General features: G+C 39.5%; 1 protein-coding gene across 5 annotated transcripts in view; it reads left to right on the top strand.

Moving 5' to 3' along the window:
* The window catches only part of LOC116425562 (protein sidekick), a 133,499-nt gene that overhangs the window by 14,648 nt on the left and 104,450 nt on the right, over positions 1–14,401 (top strand). For 2 of the 5 annotated variants that reach the window (XM_076364546.1, XM_076364545.1), the window contains one exon: positions 14,092–14,295. The gene's annotated coding sequence lies outside the window, so the exon portion shown is untranslated. Of the gene's footprint in view, positions 1–11,590; positions 11,689–11,738; positions 11,834–13,834; positions 13,851–14,091; positions 14,296–14,401 lie in introns of those variants that run through there. The other 3 variants (XM_076364548.1, XM_076364549.1, XM_076364547.1) reach the window with 3 other exon arrangements.

Here is a 14,401-nt window from a genome sequence, read left to right as displayed (position 1 = left end):
GCCGACCTATTGTTGACCTTAGTACTGAAAGGGTTAACTTTATTCCCGAGGAATTGCTCTCGCGATAATGAATTTATCGATCTTCCCAACCGACTCACACACACACACATACAGTAGCGTTCGAAAGTTCCCGGCATCGTTTTTAGAATTTGTCGTCGACAGGATGATTTTAAGGGAACTTTCGTTAATGTAATCAATAATCACACATTTATATGCAGGATTACCACAAAAGAAACCATTTCGGCGAAATGAGATGTCCATATTTGGAAGACTAGATCGCGAACAAATGATTTAATTACTCGAACAGCAAGAGATCAACGCGTAGTTTCTCTTTTCTCTTTTCCTATTAATTAAGCAATTGATATATAATTTAGCTTCATCCGTTGAAGGTTTTGTACACTTCAAAGTTCATAGTCAAATTCATCTGTTCAATCATTCGTTGTTATTATTATTTATTATTTATTTCCAAAGAAGTACGCGTAAAGAAGAGATGCTACTCATTTTTCACTACCATTTCATTTCGTTTCACGAAAAGTTTTTAACACTAGAACTACCGTACCAGTCAGAATGATTGGTTTCGATTTTTTTGTTTAGCAATTATCGATATCTTCGAAGCACTGAATATTCGAAATGATTTTGAAAATGAATAGTTTCATTTGAGTACTGTAATGAATGCCTGAAGAAACTGAAAATTTATTGTTACAATTTTTGTAGGAATTGCATATTAATCGTATTAAATGCTCGGTAGTTCTGGTGTTAAAATATTTATTCTGAAATAGGAGCTCCAAAAATGATCTAGACACCACTGGAAAAACATATATAGAGCTGTTTCGAAATTCATGTCGATTAATCGATACACGTGAACGACCACGTGGCCCGTCGGATTTCCGCACGTGAAACGTTACTTGTCCCTACCGAATGGTTATTCGAGACACGTGACTTTCCGTCGACGTTTATAGATACAGTTCACAGGTTGTACTACTAGAGAACACGAGGAACTTGTTATTCACATGTAGCAGATACTAATATTAATGTTTCATTCACTGCTGGTTGTTCAGCCATTTTGTTTGAATTACTGCTAAACAGCTGTTTAACCGTTTGCAGAATTTATTAACCTTTTGAACTCTGAGGTTCAAATATTGCACCAGTTCTAATATTAGATATTTTAATGAATTTTAAGGAAACTACCTTAAGATTATTAGATCTTCCAAATATACAAAGTTTGTGCTGAGAAGGGAATTAAAGGTCGAAGGAATGTTATAACATTGTTAATTTTCAGTAAGGCTACTGTCAAAATTGGTAGGAATTGCTGACATATCAAAAATATGTGGAGTGTTAAGAGTTAAGAAGAGTATTATATAATTATATTATATTAGTCCTCGAAATACGAGAATTTGACCTCGCCAAAATGTCGATTCCTCCGCAAAGGGTCAACAGCAGACACTAAAATTAGCATTCTATTTACTGACGGTTGCTTGAGAATTTCCCGAAGTCAATAATAAGTTACCAAGCGTTTTTTCATCGATGTTTCAACTGCAATCGTGATTTCGAAGCAACAGGTCCACTTCAAACGATGTAATTTAATAATCATTTTTGCAGTTATCATTCAAAGAGAATCCATTAAGAATGCGATATTTAATTACGTTCATTCTCAACGGTACAATACACGTTATGGAGATAATTATTCTTCAATTTACCAGCAGAAATTCTAAGTTTCATCGTAAAGGGAGCATTAATGCAGAGAGCGAAAAAGTTGCAGTTTAAAATCTCCGTAAACAACATTTTCCGAGCTTTATTTAAAGAAGAGGAAATATCCTGTTATTAAAAGTTCTCATTTTATTCAACAATTGTGAAATATTCAACATGTTCTCCGATATACACAGAAATCCCGCATGAAGACTTTAATCAAAGCAAATCTCATTAATTCAAATATTTTTCTCGCTAACGAACCAATCGAATGTCAATATTGCCAGACATTCGCGCGATATCCATTCTTTCGGTATTTCATTATAGAAACAATACACTGCGCGGAGAACTTGAAAAAACGTACCATTCAAAGGTTACGCGACAAGGGAAAATTTGCATAAGAATGCATCTCATTAACGTCTCATTAACGATTCGGTTTTCATTAAGCGTCAACGCTGTTATCAGTTTTCGACCATTCGTCGAGGGGGCACGGTGAGAAAGAAAAAAATCGGCCGTTCGAATCTGAACAACGACCGTTCTACCGGGAAACAGTTCGCGAACGGTGTAAAAAATTTATTTACCCGCCGAAAATAATCGCCCCACATCGTTTTCTGAAGCGTCTGATAATTGCACTCCAATTTTTAATTAGCCCGGTTATCGGCTTAATTACGAGGATTGGATAATCCCGCAGGAACTTTCATCCCTGCCACCCCTTCCCGCCCTTCTCCTCATTTCCCGGCCGCCACACGAGCCTCGGCGTAGAGGAGATCGAAATAGAACCGTCGAAGCAGCAGTTCATGGCTGACTGAATTCGAGTCGGGGTTTTCCCGCGATGCGAGGTCGATTTCCGGTGCTGACCGGCCGGAAACGAAGCCAGAATGATCCTTTTTTCGAATCGCGTGCCGCTTTCCCCTTATTTTTCAAAGATTCTATCCTCTTTCCCTGAAGTTTCTCTATAACAGATATTCAGGTTAGGTCGGACGCCATCTTGTCGGGCGTCATCGCGAGTTCCAAGATGGCGGGTGTAGATTGCGGCCGGAGCGGAACTGGTAACTGAAATTACGGAAACTTCTGTTTAATAGTTTGAGCATAATGTTCCGTAGTCTCGTTGTTAATCGGAGCAAGTTTATTAACTGCTCTCAATGAAATATCGCGCGGTTATTGAAATGTTTTAATCCTGGTTCTGCGAGGATGTTAATATGGATCCTACGTAATATCGCGGAATTATTTGTGTTTAATAGCTGTTACTCGTTCGTTACTCCTTTACTGGTCTGTTTATTATAATTCCGGCTGTTTAAACGTTGCGATGTAACGTTATCGAACTTCTAAACTTCCAATCTTTCAGATCCTCAAATTTTCGGAGTTTCAAACGATCAAATTCCCAAATGTTCTATGTAATAATACGAAATAATGATCACCAACTATTTAACAATTCTCTAGATACCCCAGAATTTCCCCCAAAACGGCCAGTCACCAGATTTCCGAATTTCGCGCATACTTTACATCCACTGCCCTGCATCTCTACCGAAGTTCAGTTGAAAATGGTTGACAGATTCTCAGCTCGCGGGACGCCATGTTGATGATAAGCCTCGAGTTGCGAAAGAACGCTCGCGTCCCAGCCGAACGCAGAAAGAACTTTCCCACGACGATTACAGAGCGCCGCGGATATCGAGTAACCAGGCAGATTCCTCTCGTTTCCTGGCGGTTGGCGTCCTTCATCCCTCGAAGAGGGGGATGAAATCGCGCCATTCCGGAAAAGAACGCGGAAATTTCGCAAGCTCCTTCGTTGTGTCCCCTAGCGCTGGGGCGGAATAATCGTAAAGATTTCTGGTACCGGTTCGTTCCCCATGGAGTTTCCCCTTGATTCACGCGATCCAACCCCATGCAACCCTTTCGGAGGATCACTTTGATCGTTTCGAAAGGGGACGAGTTGGAAGCTCCAAGGGTTGAAAGTGCTAGACCCGATACATACCATCGATCAGGTCTTGATCCGCTTTCGGTTCGATCGTTTGATTTATATTTGTGCTTCGGAAGATTTACTTTTCATTCTAAACGGGAGAATATTTATTCTTTGGAAGATTGGCAGTTATTATGTGGAGTACTTGTGTTTCTTAAATGACGGTGGTTGATAGTTGTCTGAGTTAGTATTTATTTAATATTGTTATGTACTGTTTTATTGTGTTTAATAGTTTGTTTAATGGCAAATGACATGGTGTGTTGTATTATTACACTTAATTTCATAATATATCGTTTTAGTTATTAAATGAGTTATTAAATATAATATTTTGTTATATTGTAATATTGAATGTTACAATGTTTAATATTACTTAAATATTATAGTATTATAATATTAAATATTACTATTAATTAAATACTATAATATTAAATATTACTATTAATTAAATACTATAATATTAAATATTACTATTAATTAAATACTATAATATTAAATATTACTATTAATTAAATACTATAATATTAAATATTACTATTAATTAAATACTATAATATTAAATATTACTTAAATATCACAATATTATAGTATTAAATATTACTATTAATTAAATACTATAATATTTAATATTTCTAGCACAATGCTCATAAGATCCATCAGCAAAAACCATTCTCATAGTTCCACGTTTCTAATTATATTCTTACACATTTCAATTTGCACAATGATCAGACCACCGATAACACTAACTATTTCAATGCTGTATAAATGTTTCGAGACCGATATATAATCAGTTTCCAGCAGTTATTTTCGGAGTCTTTTCAATCCCTGTCCACCGAGCGCCACTTGTTGCAAAAATGATAACGGGCCGGATGTCGTTCTCGCGATCGTTAAGGGCTGCGCCCCTTACAGCGGGGGTGGCTAGGAAATTGAAGAAATCGGGGATCTCCCGGCTGCTCTCGAGTCTCCCGGATCAAAATGAGAGTCGGCGGTAATAGAATCCGTGGATTCGACTTCCCCTATTTAAGGGTTGCTGTTTCATTCCCTCGACGTGGGGCGGTGCAAGGTACTACGGTTGTCGTACAAATTTTGGGGTTGATTTTTTCGCGTTTCCTTCGGCCGGCGATTTGTTTAAATTAAACCGGATTGAACGAGATTTTTAGATTAGATTTTTTCTGTTGCGTGCGCGGATGGGCCGATAACATAAATACCTTGCGATGTATACGTATCTCTTCTTTTTTATATTGTTAGTTTCATAAAGCTGAGTGACAGTGGGTTTAAATTGACCGGGATTGGATTCCTGTTTTGCGACAGTCGTGCCTATTTGCAATAAGTTTTGATTAAATCGTTGGAGTTAGAACGTGCATCATTCCACGCGAAGTTATTTATGTAGCTAATAATTTACTTTTTCATGTTATTTCGTTAGTTACGAGCGTTATGGTTCCTTTTAAAACTAATTTTTTGATTTACCTGATATAAACTGATGTGTTTCGATTATATTTCAGGTATTTGAATATTTAACAATCTTTCGAATCAAGTTAATCGTTCGATTTCTCTCAAAGTCAACCCTTTGCACTCGAGAGTTTTTCACTGGAATATATTTGAACATTTTAAAGCTATATTTCAATATTTCTCAAATTGATGCGTACTATAAATTATAGTATTAAATATTCAATTTTATAGTTTTACTATGTGAGATTATTATTAAGTTCCTTGAAACGTATACTTAATGGCTTCTAATTCATATTTGCTAGAATTTATCAAAATTGCTTAGTAGCTTCTGCATTTATTTTTTCACTGTACCCATTGACATTCGAGGCAGTTTGTCAATGCGATTGGAATATTCATATTCGAAATAGGTTTGGTGTTTCGTCTTTAGCCGAGCTGAACCGAGATTTTATTCTTATTTCCGGCCTTCATAGACGATAGTTTCCACGGTATCGTTCGAATCGATCCTATCCTTTAATGGAGATCGGTATCGGATCTGTCCCCGTGGGCTGCTATCAAAATTATTCTCAGAAGATGTCCTATCTATCGCTGGATATTACACGTTAAGAGCTCTTATCGGACAGATTCATGCTCAGGATGATACACGCGACGCGCGCGGACAATAAACTGCCCGGGGGTTGAATGGGGGTTGTTCGTTTCGTCGTTCAATTATAAGTAGAACCGTATTTTCGAATATTTCGAACTCTTCCGCGAGCTTTTCGCTTCGAGTTAGAAGGAAAAGAATCTTTATTCAAACCGTCGCAATATTTTCATAGACACACAAATGTTTATGCAATCGCATTGTTTTATAAGAAGCGAATAACGATACAGTTGAAAGAAGCATTTTTTATTTAATAGTTTCATTTGATTTATTTTCTATTTCGTATTTTAATTTCATTTATATATTTACGTATTTCATATTTTAATTTCATTTATATATTTATGTATTCCATATTTTAATTTCATTTATATATTTATGTATTTCATATTTTAATTTCATTTATATATTACCTATTTCACATTCCAATTTCACACATACATTTATACATTTAATTCAATTTTATTTATACATCTTCCATTTCCTATTTTCATTTCATTTATACATCTCCACAATTCCATTCCATTTCCTTTACATTCCACAAGAATATTATAACAAACAATTAACCCCGATCTCACTAACGCAATACTCGATAATCATCGATCATTGCCAACAGTTATCGACCTGTATCGATCATTATCAACCGAAATCTTCCGTTATCGACCGGCGTAGACTATTATCGACCGTTAGCAATCGTTATCCTCCGTGCATTCCACCGAACGCGCACCCTTCTGCGCATATAGCCTCCATCGCGGTGTCATGTTCGCTTGGCGAACAAATACGAACGGTCATGAAGCGGCCTGTATTTACGATCGGAGAAAAGAATCTCGCGATAATTCCATGGGAAACGAAAACACTCGGCCGGGGAAGTCGTTAACACGGCTGAAGTCGTGGAACGGGTTGCCGTGAAGGGGGTGTTTTTTGATAAATAACCTAGCGAACCTGTAGCCAGAGGAACCGGCACGTTCCGCTGGGTAAAAGCGCGCTGTACAGTCGAGCCACGTACCGCGCTGAGACTCGCAGCGAATACGCGGCCGCGACACAGCCTGGGACATCGAGTGGCGGCCCTGCTTTTGGCCAACGAAATTCGCTCCGACGCGTGCAACTGGTACCCCAATTACGGATCCAACACTCGTTGGCTCCTAGTTCTTTTACCTAGGGGATGTTTCACCCTGGAATTTCACGAGAGCTGGTTTATTTAACCCCTCGCCTTATGATAACGCGTCGGATACGTGTAGATTTGAAAGAGAATCGAGCAACCGTGAAGATTATTCGATCCTTTTTGGATAATGAAATGTTATTCTTTTGTTATCAATTATTATACCTTAGATGATTCCCATGCTTTATGCTACGTCACTCTGAAGAATTTTATTTTCACACTTTCTTGTGTTTTAACACGTTGAATGCCATGGTCACCTCCAAGCAAATCGAATTACTATAATTCACTCAATTAAAGGATGATTATTCGCAAACATTTCTATATTATAAATAATGCTACCCATTGCGGTGACATTCAGTTTGATGAACGTGCAATGATAATAATCCAATTCTCTATGAAACCGTACGGCGTTCAACGTGTTAACGTTTGAAATAATAACTTTATTAGAAGATAAATATTAATTCACTGAATTTGTACTGTTACGATATGAGGTTTATTTATTTATAGATATTATGGTATGAACATGAATTTTTTCAAATTCTTTAAAATTCTGCTTAACATGTTGAGCGTTGATTTTCGTTTAAATGGCAGAGAGGAATTCACAGTCTGAATGCAATGTTAATTTGAACTATGGTTCTCTCTTTGGTTACAATGTTTTAGACTTCTGTAACGGCTAACAATGCGCCGGAAGAGAAACTTTCACAAGTGTTCAGCAAGATTTATGGTATGCACAACGTAAGACGTTGTTTTTGAGAAAGTATCCCCAACGTTCTTAGACATTTGGCGGATAGATAGGTCCACGTACAGTGTGTTACTGACATGATACTAGCTTAGTTCCAGACTTAACTGCTTTGGGACCAGATAAGTTATAAACTTGCCAGATGGGACTACGTTATTTTTTAATTTCACTGCTTTTGAACTAGACTACTTGCAGATTTGCTTGCTTTGGGACTAGGTTAGTCTAGACTTAACTGCTTGGAGACTAAGTTAGTTCTAGATTTGACTACTTTGGGACTACGTTCGTTCTAGACTTGACTACTTTGGGACTGGGGTAGTTCTAGACTCGACAGCTTTGGGCCTAGATAAGTTCTAAACTTGCCTGATTTGTGACTACGTTATTTTCAGATTAGACTGCTTTTGAACTAGTCTACTTGTAGATTTGCTTTGGGACTAGGTTAGTCTAGACTTGACTGCTTTAGAACCAGGTTAGTTCTAAACTTGAATTAGTTTCGGTACGTCTTCGTTACTGGCAGAATCGCGAGCCGAGGTAGAGCATGGGGCCGAATCCCCTTGCCTCTCTTCACTTTTGAGCCACAGACCTGCCGGGATCATGTCAGTAACGCACTGTAGCTTTCTCACCCTCCAGGGGCTACCTAGCGATGGTAGTATGGGAAGTGGCGATTCCAGAGTGCCCGAGCTGGTCCAACTAAGCCTTGGTATAGACGAGATACCTTTTTACTAATAATACAATCTATCTTAACACTAGGTTTACGGGCATTTATTGTACACTTCATTCTATTATTCCTAAAAGAATTGATGCTCGTTTATTTAGATTGTGGAAACTGGAGATTTGATAGTAGGTAATTGGGGTACATGCCAGTGTGATCACATCAATCAAAATCGGCGTAAACATTTACGAAATAATATTTCTAAAATTCAATATGCGTCAATTTGACGCGTTCCGTAAACCTAGTGTTAACATTCAACCAACCGAAAGGGAAAATCTCCCACTTTCCACTTACTCTAACTGACAACGCCTGTTATTCTGTTTATCTTTTCTCTTGTTATTTAATCAGTCTAAGTCGGATTATTTGCAGATCAAATACGATTCTTTTCTACAAAACACAATTTCTAACCGAATTCATTGAACGAGTTCAATCGAAGATAATGGAGGAGGTTGTAGTTATTCCCTTTTGCCTAAATGTTAAAAGCATCTCGACAAAGAGGCACACCTGCGAATGAAACCGATGTCGAGTCACGTCCGAGTGCAAAAAGGTAAAGGGTTAGTGAGGTCGTAAAGCTATCAGAAACAATAGCGCCACGGAAGTAGTTATTTATATTGCCGCAGGCGCGATTACGATAGGATTACTATAAAATACTAAGGGATAACACAGAAGGGTAGTTCCGTGGCATTCATTTACATTACCTCAGGCCCGATTAAAATTTGGTGGAGTCACGAGCCACCTCAGTGTCGTTCTAGGATTAAAACGGTGCAGAGATTTGAGGACACTTTGGCTCGATTAACTCGACGTTCTCACCCCCTCCGGTTTTAATAGTTCCACCCCTCCACGCTTGTCTATAGCCCACCTGGGCTGCTGTCTCAGGGTTTCTTGGTCCGTTTAAAAATGATAGACCCAAATAATCTGCTGAGGATTTTCTATATTTCAGAGAATCTGCGTCCGCGAAGGGTTAAACGCTCGGTAAACGAAAAGCAACGAAACTACCCTTAACATCAATTACAACATTCATCATTCCCTACTGTAATCAATGAACATCGAAATCTCCCATGAAACGTCACAATCCAAACAATTCCACGAAAGAGTTCAAGCTACATTACAAACCATTAGACCTGCACGGTACAAAAACGTTTTTTAAACGTCAGGGTTGTTTCAACTACTTTGTCCAACCCTTGTACCGTACAGGGGATGATCATGTCCCTCTGTTTTCTGGACAGGATTACACTGTCCCAAATTCCTCGGCGACAATGGCCGGTAACGTCGTTTGGGCAGAAGGGTGCTGAAAGTGGCGGCGTGTATAGCCGGTGACCCTTCAGGGTGTCAGAGTCCGTCGATGCGCGAATAAATTAGGAAGTGGACTCTAATCCTCTTTTCAGGCTTGCCATCGTGTTGATGGCCGGGCACCGCGGAGGGCGTGTGAAAGGGAAACATTTCGGACGGAAAAAGGCGTGAAGAATCTGGTGGAAGAGGCCACGGCGGTATTCCTCTCGACCAGGCTGAATAAACGCCGGCACCAAGACGCATGCGCTTATTTATTAGCGCGACCGAAAATCGATATTCGACCTCTCGCTTCTCGCGCTCTCCCCCGTTTAATATTTCTTTTGACTCCGCTGGTTTTCCTGCGAAAACGCGACGCTACGATCGGGATAGAGCTAGCTGGCTGCCACGAAGCAAAACCGGTGGCTAACTTTCGTGGAGGGGATGATAGTGTCCTGTTTGATCTTACATGGGGATTGTTTGATATTTTAGATACTGATTAGGAGAGTGTTGAACAGATTTTGTGAGATGATGATGTAGTTGGATTCGTTCGGGGATCATTGGGGTATGTTGAGTTAGATGGATGTAGATAGGGTTGATTGGGGGGAGGTTGGGTTGGGCTTGGATCGAGGTGGATGTGGACTGTGTTGTTAGTGGATTTGATTGTTTTGGGATTGAGCTAGTCGTGGGTGAGGTTGTTTTGGGACTGGTTGTAGATTTGAATGGTTTTTGGGGTGGAGATGTTCGAAATTTGATGGGTTTTGGGGTGAGGTTATTTTTGGATTGAATGGGTTTGGAATGGGGAGTTAGAGATTTGCTTGCTTTGGGAGTGGGGTGGTTTTGGAGTTGACTACTTTGGGACTGGGTTAATTCTAGACTTGACTGTTTTGGGGCTAGATAAGTTCTAGATTTGTCTGCTTTGAGGCTAGATAAGTTCTAGACTCGACTGCTTTGAGGCTAGATGAGTACTAGACTTGACTGCTTTGGGACTGAGATAGTTTTAGACTTGACTGCCTTGGCACTAGGTTATTTTTGGATTCGACTGCTTTTCAACTACAGGGCTCACAGATTTACTTCGCGACTAGATTAGTTCTAGTCTCAACTGCTTCAGGACCAGGCTAGTCCCAGACTTGAGTCTACATCACCTCCGAACTAGACTGCATTTACATCGTATTAGTTCTAGATTACATTAATTCCAGTTGAATACATTACTTTAGATCCAGATAACACAGTCCACACCAAAACAGACTCTAGCACAGCTAATCAATCTTCCATTCCCATCTTCGCAAGGCAGCCACCAATCCTGTCATACGCTATCATAAAAGATCATCAACCCTTCCACATCCTCTTATCCTCTATACAATCCATAACAATCATCACAGTACGCATTTAAAAGAGGGCCAATAATCTAACTTCTCGCACCGGCATCTTGCCCCTGGTGTCGTCCCCACCAACCCCTATTTTTATTTCTAATTTTATGTGTACCCGGTGTGCCGGACCACCACGATAACCTCATTGGTCGGGCGGTCATAAAACAGGTCGAAACGGTGGTCGGATCTGCGTCGTTGAAGGGAGGTCATGATTCGATGCTTTTTTTCCCCCTTTTTATTTCATCCCCGCCGGTTACCGGTCCTCCGCCGGAAGGGAATCAATCCCACCCACTGTGTCTCGTTTCCTTGGCCGTGATTCATCGGACTTTAATTTCCATCGGTTTCCTCGGGACAGAAATCCTCTCCCCATTCGTCGCAGCTTCGGCCACGGCCCTCAGATAAATACGATCGTCGTAAAAATTCTTCCGTTTCACGGGGAACACCGGCGGATATTGATTTATCCCGTCTCCGTCTCTCCCTCTCTATCTATCTCTATCTCTCTCTTTCTCTCTCTTTGTTTCGACGTCACGCAGCTAGAACACCGGTCCCGCCGTGCTTTAAACAGATATCCCGGCAATTTCTCGCGTAACAGTGTCATGGTATTCGAGGCTGACTGTTTGAGTCGAGGAGCTCACGTTGGGGTGAGAATGCTGGAGAAATTAGGGACCTCGAGTGAGACGCTAATAACTTGATGCTAACGGATCATTTTTGGAATCGCTGGGGTAAGAGTTTTCGCGGTTGCTGCGGTGGATTTTTGGGATTTTTTCTTTGGAGGAACGGGTTGAGGATTAGGTGGATGTTAGAGAAATTAGGAACTTTGTGACGTTAATAACTTGATGTTCACGGATCATTTTTGGAATTTTTGAGGTAAGAGTCTTTACGGTTGCTGCGATGGATCTTTGGGATTTTTGGTTTTTTTGGAAGATTGTTCGTTGAGGGTTAGGCGGATGTTAGAGTTGTTGTTTTGTTATTGTATTAAGCGTTTGAGGCATTGTTGTTGTGGTAGTTAGTGTTCTGTTGACTGTTCTACTTAACTATTCTATTGATTAGTCTATAATGGTTTTGTTAATTATTCTGTGTGGTGCTGTATTAAATATTATACTGACTGATGAATTGGCCGTTGCATTAACTGTTCTATTAAGTATTCTATTGAGTGTTTCATTAGGTATTAGATAGGTATTAGATTAAGTATTCTATTGGCTATTCTAATGATTGTTCTAATTATTATTTTAGTAGCTTGTGATGACTACCCTGATAACTGTTCGGAGGATTGTTCTAATAACCCTTCGAAGAACTATTCTAAGATCTATTTCAATAATTATAGTAATAACCGTTCTAATATAACATTAACCATATTAATGTTGTTATAATATTACAGTAATATTCTAATAATACTGCAGTAATCTAATAATATTGCATAATATTCTAATAATCCTCCAACAGTACTCTACTAATATCGCAACAATATCACAACAATATCGCAACATTAAAATTCCTATAATTTCTTTTCCTATTAACACTAGGTTTACGGAATGCGTCAATTTGACGCAGATTGAATTTTATAAGTATTATTTGGTAAATGTTTTAATCGGTTTTCGTTGATCCAATTACACCAATATAAATCCTGATTGACTATTTCTACATCTACACTTTCCAAAATCTAAATGAACGAATATCAACTTCCCCAGGAACAATAGAATAAACTGTACAATAAATGCCCGTAAACCTAGTGTTAAAATAATATAACATAAAATTCCCATAATTCATTTCCAATAAAATAATATTAAAATTCCCATAATTCGTTTCCTTTTCCAGCAGAAGGATTAAACGATCACCGGTTCCCCCGTACAATTCAAATATTTACCTATCCATCAGCAATTTATTAACAGAAAAGATACATAGTAACCTATTCCCAGTTTCCCGCTTGAAAAGACGCTCGCCGGCGAGCAAACGTGCGCGCAAGCTTCCTCGCCGGAAGAACGTTTTCGATCACTCGGACAAATCGAATCAATACGCCGCGACCCCTTGATATTCAGGGCTCGTGATTCCCCAAATCCTCGCGGGCGCGAGACGTGTCATCGCGCCGGGGAGAGCCGAAAACCTACTCCTCCGACGCATGAATTTCTTCCATAAATATTTATCGGCCCTTATCCGTGACCCATTGTCCTCTCGCTGCCGGTAATAAATTAGGGGATAATAAATTGGGGATGCTCGATGCCGCGCCGAATGCCAACGATGACAGTGCTCGATACCGGAGGAATGTTTCTTTCATTCCTCCCTCGCCGGTTTCTATTTTTTTTATCTTCAGACCGAATTCATCGTGCCACTTTGTATATCGAGTTCACGCCGCCCCTTAACCCCTGTTCGTGACTACTCTTTCGGGCCACTCATTTCGCGAATTTGATCACATTTGGGAGATACGCGGTTGTCGCGGCCAGCGGAAGGGTGGCGAAAACAAGGGGAAAGTTGGTTGTTAGTCGTGTGTTCGAGGGTGGCTGACGCAGAGGCGAGTTGCGGATGGTCGAAGAATGTTTACGGTTCGGTGGAATAATTAACAGGTTAATTGCTACAAGGTACTTCGGCGTTTTATGTGTCGTTTATTCTTTTATAGGAAAGGAAAAGGGTAATTATCAATGATTTGCTACCACTGTTCTTAGGTTACACTATAACTTATTCACGCTGTTGATTTTTATTTGACGTGTTATTTGTTACGAGTAATTGTTTTCAAGTGGTTCGGAGAATTCAGATATTTGGATCTCTGGTCATCGGTGATCATCGTAGCAGACGTGTTGAGATAAACAATTTTTGTTTCGTATGAAACGAAGTGTTTCGTTGGTTTTGAATGTTGTCTTTTGGTGTGTCAATGGTTAATTTGAGGGGATAAGTATGTAAGTTGTAATATGAAATTATAATAGTATAGTAAATAGTAATGATAATATAGTAATATAGTAATATTTATTGATTATTCCGTGAGATTGATTAAATATTATTCAGGATTTACAAGATTCCGTGCATAAGAAAGTTTAGACTGTATTAGAGGCTAATGGTGGATCTATATAGTATTGATACAGAATTTCCCGAATGCAGGTGTTTCAGTTACTGCAACCAGTCCCTGTATTTTTCAGACCTCTTCTGCGGCGTATCGCCCACATTCACGAGAATATCGAGGCATCTCTGTTGGAAGCAATTATCGGACACTCCTGCAACGTAATGTGTCCCACACTGGACTATTTAACTCTGTGGAAATCACCTTCTTTCCTCTCGACCTATTGGTTGAACAACGCTGGACTTGGCGGAGTTTTGAAATGCGCGATAGTCAGCGAACTGAGGTAAGTAGAATTAATCAATATTCATCGAGTTAAAAATACACGTACACACGCGCACAGTACACGCGTCTGATCGCGTAGAATTGTCGACTGTTAGCCGTTGAACGGA

The sequence above is a fragment of the Nomia melanderi genome, chromosome 2 (assembly GCF_051020985.1).
Source record: "Nomia melanderi isolate GNS246 chromosome 2, iyNomMela1, whole genome shotgun sequence".
In the NCBI taxonomy this organism is placed as follows: Eukaryota; Metazoa; Arthropoda; class Insecta; order Hymenoptera; family Halictidae; genus Nomia; species Nomia melanderi.
This window is presented reverse-complemented; position numbering and strand designations above follow the sequence as displayed.